The following is an 8,793-nucleotide window of genomic DNA, read 5'->3' as shown; positions in this document are numbered from 1 at the left end:
CCCCCCCCCCCCCCGTGACTGCTCCCAATCCCCATGATATGGGTTGCCCATAATTTCTCATTACCATACTTAGTTATGTGGCAGCTTCAGCCAGGTGGTTCTGATTTTTTAGAGTCAAGAACATAAGAAAGGGGTTGTGGAATCTCCCTCTGCTGCTAAAGAAAGCCACTGAGGCCAGCTGTGTGTTGGGGGGTCCTGAATAGAAGCCCAGAGAGGCTGTTGTGCCAGGCTATGAAGGTGAAGAAGCAAAGGTGTTGGAGATGCCAGAATTGTGAGATACCTGCTGAGAAGAGCTATAAACCCAGTGTGGGACCATCCCAAGAGAGAAGTGGGGGAGGGAGAGGGAGAGGGGGAGGAGAGGGGGAGGGGAAGGACGTGGCAGTTGCCACAGTTGAAAGGCGTTGGAGATCTGAGGAGTATTTGGATATCAGGCATAGAGAGGCCGAGTTTGGCATTTACCCTGTTAGTTTTCAGTCTTGCTTTGGTCCAGTATTTCTTCACTATGCCCTTTGCCCCTGCTTTTGAAATGGTAGCAGGTAGCATGTGCCACTGTATGATGGAAGTATGTGGTTTGCTTTTTTATTTTGAATCCTCACGTGGTCTACAATTTTTCTCCTTGTGCCTCCCAAAAGACTTTGATACAGTGTTCAGGCTGTCACACACTGTGAGGACTTTTGAAGTTGGACTGAAAACATTTATGCATTATGATATGGCCCCAAGCCTATGGGGGCCAGGGAGCAGAATGTGGTTGTTTGAATAAGAATGGCCCCCATAGGCTCATGTACTTGAATGCTTGGTCATCAGAGAGTGGCACTGCTTGAGAGGGATGAGAAGGTGTGGCCTTGGAGTAGATGTGCCCTTGTTGAAGGATGTGTATCACTGTGGATGTGCTTTGGTGTCTCAGAAGCCCAGATCAGTCTCTCTCTCTTCCTGTTCCGCCTGCCTCTGTCTCCCAAGCGCTGGGATTAAAGGTGTGAGCCACCACTGCCCAGCCTCTAGATCTAGATGTGGAATTCTCAACCTCTTCCCCAGGGACGTGTCTGACAGCATGTCGCCATGCTTCCCACCATGATGATGGACTAGACCTTGGAGACTATAAGCTAACCCCAATCAAATGCTTTCTTTTATAAGAATTGCTGTGGTCAGAGTGTGTCTTCAGAGCACCAGAACACTGACTAACACAGTTATTTGAAGCTCAGGGAACATTTTCATGAAAATATTCCTTCTCCCCCCCCCCCCCCCATAGAACAGGGTTTCTATACTTTCTACATAATCCTGCATTCACTATGTAGACCAGGTTGGCCTCAGACTCACAGAAATCAGCCTTCCTCTGTCCCCCAAGTGCTGGGATTAAAGGCATGCTTAACCATGCTCAGCTATGAAAAGAATCTCAAGTAGCTTCCTTGTATTTTCACTTAAGTAATAGAGGATGCTTGGCTTTAGTAATACCACATAGGAAAAATGAGGACGAGTTACTTGGCCCTTGCTGGTCTTGAGATATCTGATACCTGCTTTCTCTTCAAGAAAGCACCCCACACACTCATCTGACTTCTTTGTCCACGTCAGTTCCTCAGATTGTGTGTGACTCAGTTCAGGGGTGCCTTGCTCCTAGCTGGGGGTTCTGCCTTTTGACAGTGTGCAGAGTATCGTAGTAACTCATCTGGCTCTTTTTTCTCCCGTTCTGTCTTCCCACGAAGACAGAAAAACCCGTGACCAGAATAAGATATCACCATTGTAACTGGACTTCTAATTGGTCTTTGATTCACCCAAAGGGAGGCAAGCCTGCTGGGCTGGACCCAACCAGGAGAATTCTTAAAAGGTGTTAGAGACAGGAGCTTCAGTTAGCCAGGATGCTTTCCTGTCCTTACCTATTTTCCTCTCCATCATCCTCTACTGGCCCTTCCTATTTACTGTAACTGATATCTAAGCCATCCCTACTCCTACCTGCTCCACCTTCAGGCAGGCCTAGTGTCAAGGGCATGACCTTGATTGAATCCATTGTCACCTGACTGAAGTCCTTAACCAATCCTCCTTTGAAGAGGAACTACATATAGTGTGGCTGGTTTTGTTTGATTTGAGATACACGAATTTGTTGTTGTTGTTTTTCTTCTGCCATTCTGGGCATTCTTTCCCCAAATTCTTTTTAGACCAGATTCCTCGATTCCTCTTTTCTTCTTCTTCTTCTTCTTCTTCTTCTTCTTCTTCTTCTTCTTCTTCTTCTTCTTCTTCTTCTTCATAAATCCTGTTTTAGGTCGAGTTTAGTGGTAGTGGCTTGTTAGACATGTGCTAAGTGCTGTATTTGATTCCCAGCATGAAGAGGTGGAGGAAGAGGACAAGGGGAAGAAGAGGAGGAGGAGGAAGGGCAGGAGGGAGAGAGGAAGAGGGGAGGAGGAGGAAGGGGAGGAGGGAGGAGAGAGAGGAGGAAGAGGAGAACGAAAAAGAACAAAATCATCTAAGTCCTAATATTGTATTCATATTACTGAGTGTCCTCTTTTGTCCATTCCCAACCCTCTGCTCGTCTCTACCTACAGTTTGTTTTTCTTTTTTTTTTTTTAATCACTTCTAAATCATGAACTCCCATTTTGCATATCTCTCATCCAGGTCTGTTAATTTCCACTGTTATCAAGATGAATTGAGCTCTGCCATCAACTATGTCTAGACTCCCACACCACTTTGAAATTCTGTTTCTAATCCTACCATATTCCACAATCTGAACTTCCAACTGTAAGTTTTCTTTCTAGAATGTATGCCTTTATTATCATGTACCTGAAGGTTTTCCAAGACCTGCCAGTGTGCAGTGGGCAGGAGTGCTTGCTGATGATGAAGCACAAAGCGCCCACTGTCTGTGCTGACTCCTGCCCACATACCCAGCTAACTCTTGGCCCCCTCCTCCTCCATCCACCTGCCACCATGGGGCCTTGAGGGCATGGCTTGTGTGTACTACCAGCACCCACAGTGCTAAGATAGCACTTGACACAAGCTAGAAACTTCTGTTGTAAGACTCTGATGAATCTTAGCTTACCGGGGACCCCCCCAAGTGAACAACAAGGAGCTAGGGATCGATGCAAAAGCAAGAGGAATTTATTGTACTGGTGCCTTGGGGTCATCCTGCACCCGAAGGAGAGGTGGCCACCTCCGGCAACCCGTTTAGCCAGTTTTCATACAACTTTCAGGGATAGAATAGAGCAACAGCTACTAGGCACAATGTGATAGGCAAAACAGTATGACTTTTAAACTGATTGGTCCTTAGGGAATGAGGTGGCAAAGGCTTTCCTTTGTCTGCTGGGAGGGGGAGGGGAGCAATGGTCCACCTTAGGAATGTATCTACTTTCTCTGGGTTTCTCTTATCTGCAGTTGGTCAGTGGTCAGTCCCCCCTGTGGTTTGAGGAATGTAATCAGCCTGTCTCTTCAGGAGGGGAGGGGTACCTATGTGCTCTATGACCCTTCTCTTCTAGGAGGGAAGGGGTATGGTGGAATTTTCGAAAGTTCCTGAGCTGACTTCTTCACTCTCATGTCTACACAAATGAATAAGCGATAGAAGCTTGCTTCAGCATTTTGTATTCAAAATTATAAAACCTAGATTTTTAGAATAGTTCTGGTAGGGCAGGCAGTTTTTCTAAGGGTATCATATGAGCTGCCTTTTAGAGTATACCTCAGGCATTTACAGTAAGGGAAGCTTTTGCTTGTAACTTTCTACAGGCGAATGTTATCTTGGGGAACTTTCTGGAGCTCAATGTTGTGATTAGAAATGAAACATCACATCTCATGTTTCTATGGCTCTGGGAATTTTGCCAGGAATGCTTATCACAGGCAGCCGTGGCTATTGTCCAGACTCTGAAGATAAATGACTCACACATTGGTTTCTCCTCAGTGTCTTCTCATATTTCTATGAATCCATTGCCTTCTTTTTGGCACCAAAATATTACTCCTCTTCAAATAATTTCTTTTTAAAAAATTAACTTTATGTGTTTACTTATTCACTTTACATCCCGCTCACTGCCCCCTCCTGGTGACCCCTCTACAATCCTTCCCCCATTCCTCTCTCCCCATCTCCTCTGAATGGGTAGGCCCCCTTGGGTATACCCCCACCCTGGCACTTTAAGTCTCTTCTGAGGCTAGGCACTTCCTCTCCCACTGAGGCCAGACAAGGTAGCCCAGCTAGAAGAATGTATAGGCAACAGTTTTTGGGATAACCCCAGCTCCAGTTGTTCAGGACCCACATGAAGATCAAGCTGCACATCTGCTACATATGTGTGGGGAGACCTAGGTCCAGCCTGTGTATCCTCTTTGGTTGTTGGTTCAGACTCTGAGAGCCCCAAGGGTCCAGGCTAGTTGACTCTGTTGGTCTTCCTGTGGAGTTCCTATCACCTTTGCCCCCTCCTCCACAATCCTTCCTCCTATTCTTCCATCAGAGTCAAATAATTTCTAACACTTCCTTTACTTGCCTGCTCCTACAGGTCACATATACTGAAGTTGATGTTTATTTTTTACTATAACTTTAAATTACAAATGGCCTCTGTGTGATTTTCCCAAACAAAACTCTACTTATTCTCCTTCCTCCCTTTCTTTCCTTCCTTTCTCTTTCTTCCTTTCTCTCTTTCCTTCTTTCTTCCTTTCTTTCTTCCTTTCTTTCTCTCTCTTTCTTTCTTTCCTTTTGTCTTCCTTCCTTCCTTCCTTCCTACCTTCCTTCCATCCCTTCTCTCTTTCCTTTCCTTGGGACCAGATCTCGCTACATAGCCCTCTGGGACTCATTCTACATGCCAGGCTGGCATTGAACTCACAGTTACTTACTTTCATCTGCCCCACCCCCAAGTGCTGAGATTAATAGTGTGTGCCACAAGGCCCATGCATATTCTTTTAAAGGCCAAGCAAAATTATATGTTAAATAATTTGGTACTCCCTAACATCTCTCTATAAAAGCATGAAGTCTTTTTTTAAACAATTCCAAAAATTTATATCATTCTTCTATCTCTCTAAGTTTCTGTTTCCATTCCATTTCCTTCATAGACTTTTCTTATAGTACAAAACTCACTCTTATATCTTTAAGTTTTCTTCATTTGTATACAATAAAAATGTATATATTAAAATTATTTCTCTTCTTTGCCACAGATATTATTGAATAAAAATTCTAAAGACTGACCTATTCAATTCTTACAATCCATGTATTTTTAATTTGTAATTGATTTAAAGGATAAATACAAAGTTACATATTCGATGAATATTGAATAACAGAGTGTTATTTAAAAGTGCATTTCTCGGGGCTGGGGAGATGGCTCAGTGGTTAAGAGCACTGACTGCTCTTTCGAAGGTCTTGAGTTCAAATCCCAGCAACCACATGGTGGCTCACAACCATCCATAATGAGATCTGATGCCTTCTTCTGAAGTGTCTGAAGACAGATACAGTGTACTTACATATAATAAATAAATTTTTAAAAAAGTGCATTTCTCAATGAGATTTATGGTATTTAGAAACTAGTTAATAGATACACATTATCTATAGCTACAATACAGCAACATTCTAAGAAAGTATATACATAAAAAGAGAAACTCTGGTTATGTAAATAAATGGAAAGTTTTGTTATAGCAATTCTATGTTCTTACTTGAACAACTTTTTTTTTTCATGTTTGCTTTTTGTTTTTCAAGACAGGGTTTCTCTGTGTAGTCCTGGCTGTCTTAGAATTCATTAATTAGACCATGCTGGCCTTGAACTCACAGACATTTACCTGTCTCTACCTCTTAAATACTGGGATTAAAAGAGCACACCATCTAGGCTGGAGAGATGGCTCAGTGGTCAAGAGCACTGACTGCTCTTCCGTAGATCCCAGAGTTCAAATCCCAGCAACCACATGGTGGCTCACAACCATCTGTAATGAGATCTGATGCCCTCTTCTGGGGTATCTGAAGATAGCTACAGTGTACTTGCATATAATAAATAAATAAATCTTTAAAAAAGAGCACAGCATCACTTGGGCTGGCTGAACAACTTCTAAAGTCATAGCTGAAGTTAGTTTTTAGGTAGTCTAGCTTCTGACTGTTTGGTTCCTTCCACTTTGTTGGGTAGCAGAGTTCGAATCCATCCAACTGGCTAAAGCATTTGTTGCCCAGGTGTGGAGCTATTTGTGTTCTCATTTTCTGGGTTGTGTACCAAAGGCTTTATCCAAACGCATTCTGTTGGTATTAATAAAATCCATTCCTGCACTGGAGAGTTGGCTCAGTGATTAAGAGCATTTGTTGCTGTTGTCCTTATAAAAGGTCCAGGTTCGATTCCCAGCACCCACACGGAGGTTTAGCACCTCCTCAAGCACCAATGTGTGTGGTGCACAGACACACACAAAGGCAAAACACTAATAATACACACAAAATAGTAGCAATAAATCTTAAAAAGAAAAGAAAACCCATTTCTATTCTTTCTAAATAAACTTCTTCAGCATAGCAAAGCTCGAGAAAGTTAAAATATTGTTGACCTCTTAAAACTTTTCTAATAAATAATGTTTTTTGATAAACATTTTAACATCTTTTCGTGTACTTTTGACATATTTTTGTCAAAACTCGAGTCTCCAATTTCATTTGCTTCGTCCGTTGAAAGACAAACCAGTCATCAGACAAGTTCTTTTTCTTGTGAAAGTGCAGGGACACTCCTTATTCGGACTAGGGCAGAGTGGAGTCATCCAAGAGTGAAAGAAGAGACCGCCAATGAGAAATCAGGAACAGGATGACACTGTTTTGATGTCATCAAAAGACAATCTCTCCTTGTCTCCTTTCGGTGGTCGACCGCGGAATTGGGGCGCAGAGGAGAACTAGGCGTCGCAGAGGCACGTGTATCAATATGTTTATCTGCACTGGAGACCAAGCTGGGGTTTTCCTGGTGGACAGTGCCAGACTCAGTAACCCGACTCCCAGAATACCTTTCCCGCAGCAGTCCCTAACGGGGCGTGTCTCGCGGTGGCGTTACACAAGCACGTTCTGAGCAAGGAAGGGCTTTTCTTTTCAGAGTCCCGTTTCCTGAAACAGAAGCTGTTGAGGAGAAACGCTGTATTTCCGGGAGGTTGTACCGGAATTAAGGATCTCCGGAGTCAGGCTGCTGCTGCTCTATAGTGTTTCTCTGGCATAAAAGTGAGTATCAGCTTTCAAATGAGAACTTGCAGGAGGTGCGGTGCAGACGCTCGCAGGCTGGGGGCGGCAGAGTTTCCTTAAAGGTGGACTTAGCTGGTGTCACCTCCATCTCTGTTGCTTTTAGGAAACTCTGGAGCCCTAAGAAAGGTTTGCGCTTCTAGAAGTTCCTCAGAAGGGACAGGGGGAGAAGAGAGTAGAGGAAAGGCTACTTACAATAGGAAGCTTCAGCTGTTGTGAAGAGGGGAAAATTATGAACCCTTTTATATATATATATATGTATATATATACATATATATATAATATAGCATAATATGTTAATATATATATACATATATATATTAATAGCAACTTAGTCACAGAGCTTGCCAGACCTGCTAGCCTTATTGCTCACAAAATCAGTGTTTGATGAGGGCATTAGAGGATTGTGGGGATTACTCATTTGAAACTGGGTTTGGAGCACATAGGAAGCCATCAAAGAAGCTACCGCGTGTATGATGGAATTAGTAATTTCTCGCCAGGACACAGCTGTATGAACGTCACTCAACACACTTGGGAAGTAGGGACAGAAATTCTGGGTGTGGACAAGATTTGGTTAAAAAGAAAGCACACATAAAAAATTAAATTCCTTTGGGTGTCTAGGTAAAATGGTCCTATCATTTAAAAAATTTTAACATTTGAAAGTTAGTACTCTAGCCTGGACAATCACAAATGAAAACCTCTGAAGATGTTAGTATCTACAGCAGGTACCAGCACAAAGGGAGGGGCAGAGGAGCGAATACTGTGTCACAACACAATGTCACCTCCATCCTAATACTTGCTTCTTGGCATTTGAAATAACACTCTGTGCTTCTAATACTCCTAAAAACGACAATATTGACCTTTGCCTGACTGCATAGCTAAAAAATATTTCAAAGCTTCCTGTGTCTATTTGTTGCTTCTGCTCCAGTCTGCGCACGTCTCCATGCGCCTTACTTTATCTTCGGTGTTCCTGAGCATTTGAGAGCATTGGTGACTGGAGAAGCTGCAAACCTGCTGTCACACTGTCCCCGAAGCGTAGTACCCATGCTTACCGATCTTACATGACACCTGTCAAGCCCTTACACTAAAGCGTTAGATCACATGCTTAGCTTAACACGCATTATGCATCCTATGGTTAGTTCTGGAGGTGTGGCTCTGGGGGGAAAGGTGCTTCCTATCAAGCCCCGTGACTTGGGCTCAGTCCCTAGGACCTGCATGGGGATGGAGAGATACAATTCTTACATGTCCTCTGGCCTCCATGTGGGCTGTGAAGGGTGGGGGAGGGGTAGACAGCTGAAAACATGGCCTCGCATTGAATGTCCCTGATTTGAAATACTTGTACTTGAAGTGTTTTGGAGTTTGGATACAGAATAAGTTATTTTGGCAAAGGTGGCCAACTAACAAAATCCACTTATATTTCTTCTGTGTGTACATGTAACCTGAAGGTAATTTTATAGACCTGTCTATACCGTGAGGTCAGGTATGGAGTTTTGCACTTGTGGCATTACATCAGGGCTCAAAAAAAAACTTTAGAGTTCTGGATCCTTTTCGATTTTAGGTTCTCACGTTAGGAACTTTCAATCTGTAGTTGTCGTTTTCTTGTGTCTGGCTCTTTGCACAGCAATCCCTTCACAGTTTTCACTGAAGTCTACTTCACATTA

The 8,793-nt window shown here is 43.2% G+C and overlaps 1 protein-coding gene across 5 annotated transcripts in view; it reads left to right on the top strand.

Annotated features, from left to right (window-relative positions):
• The first annotated feature begins 6,768 nt into the window (after window positions 1-6,768).
• Window positions 6,769-8,793, top strand: part of Alpk1 (alpha kinase 1) — a 103,213-nt gene continuing 101,188 nt past the window's right edge. For 4 of the 5 annotated variants that reach the window (XM_031375449.1, XM_031375450.1, XM_031375458.1 and 1 more), the window contains exon 1: window positions 6,769-7,114. The gene's annotated coding sequence lies outside the window, so the exon portion shown is untranslated. The remainder of the gene's footprint in view (window positions 7,115-8,793) is intronic. The other variant, XM_031375455.1, reaches the window with a different exon arrangement.

This window comes from Mastomys coucha, unplaced genomic scaffold (genome assembly GCF_008632895.1).
Source record: "Mastomys coucha isolate ucsf_1 unplaced genomic scaffold, UCSF_Mcou_1 pScaffold16, whole genome shotgun sequence".
In the NCBI taxonomy this organism is placed as follows: Eukaryota; Metazoa; Chordata; class Mammalia; order Rodentia; family Muridae; genus Mastomys; species Mastomys coucha.
This window is presented reverse-complemented; position numbering and strand designations above follow the sequence as displayed.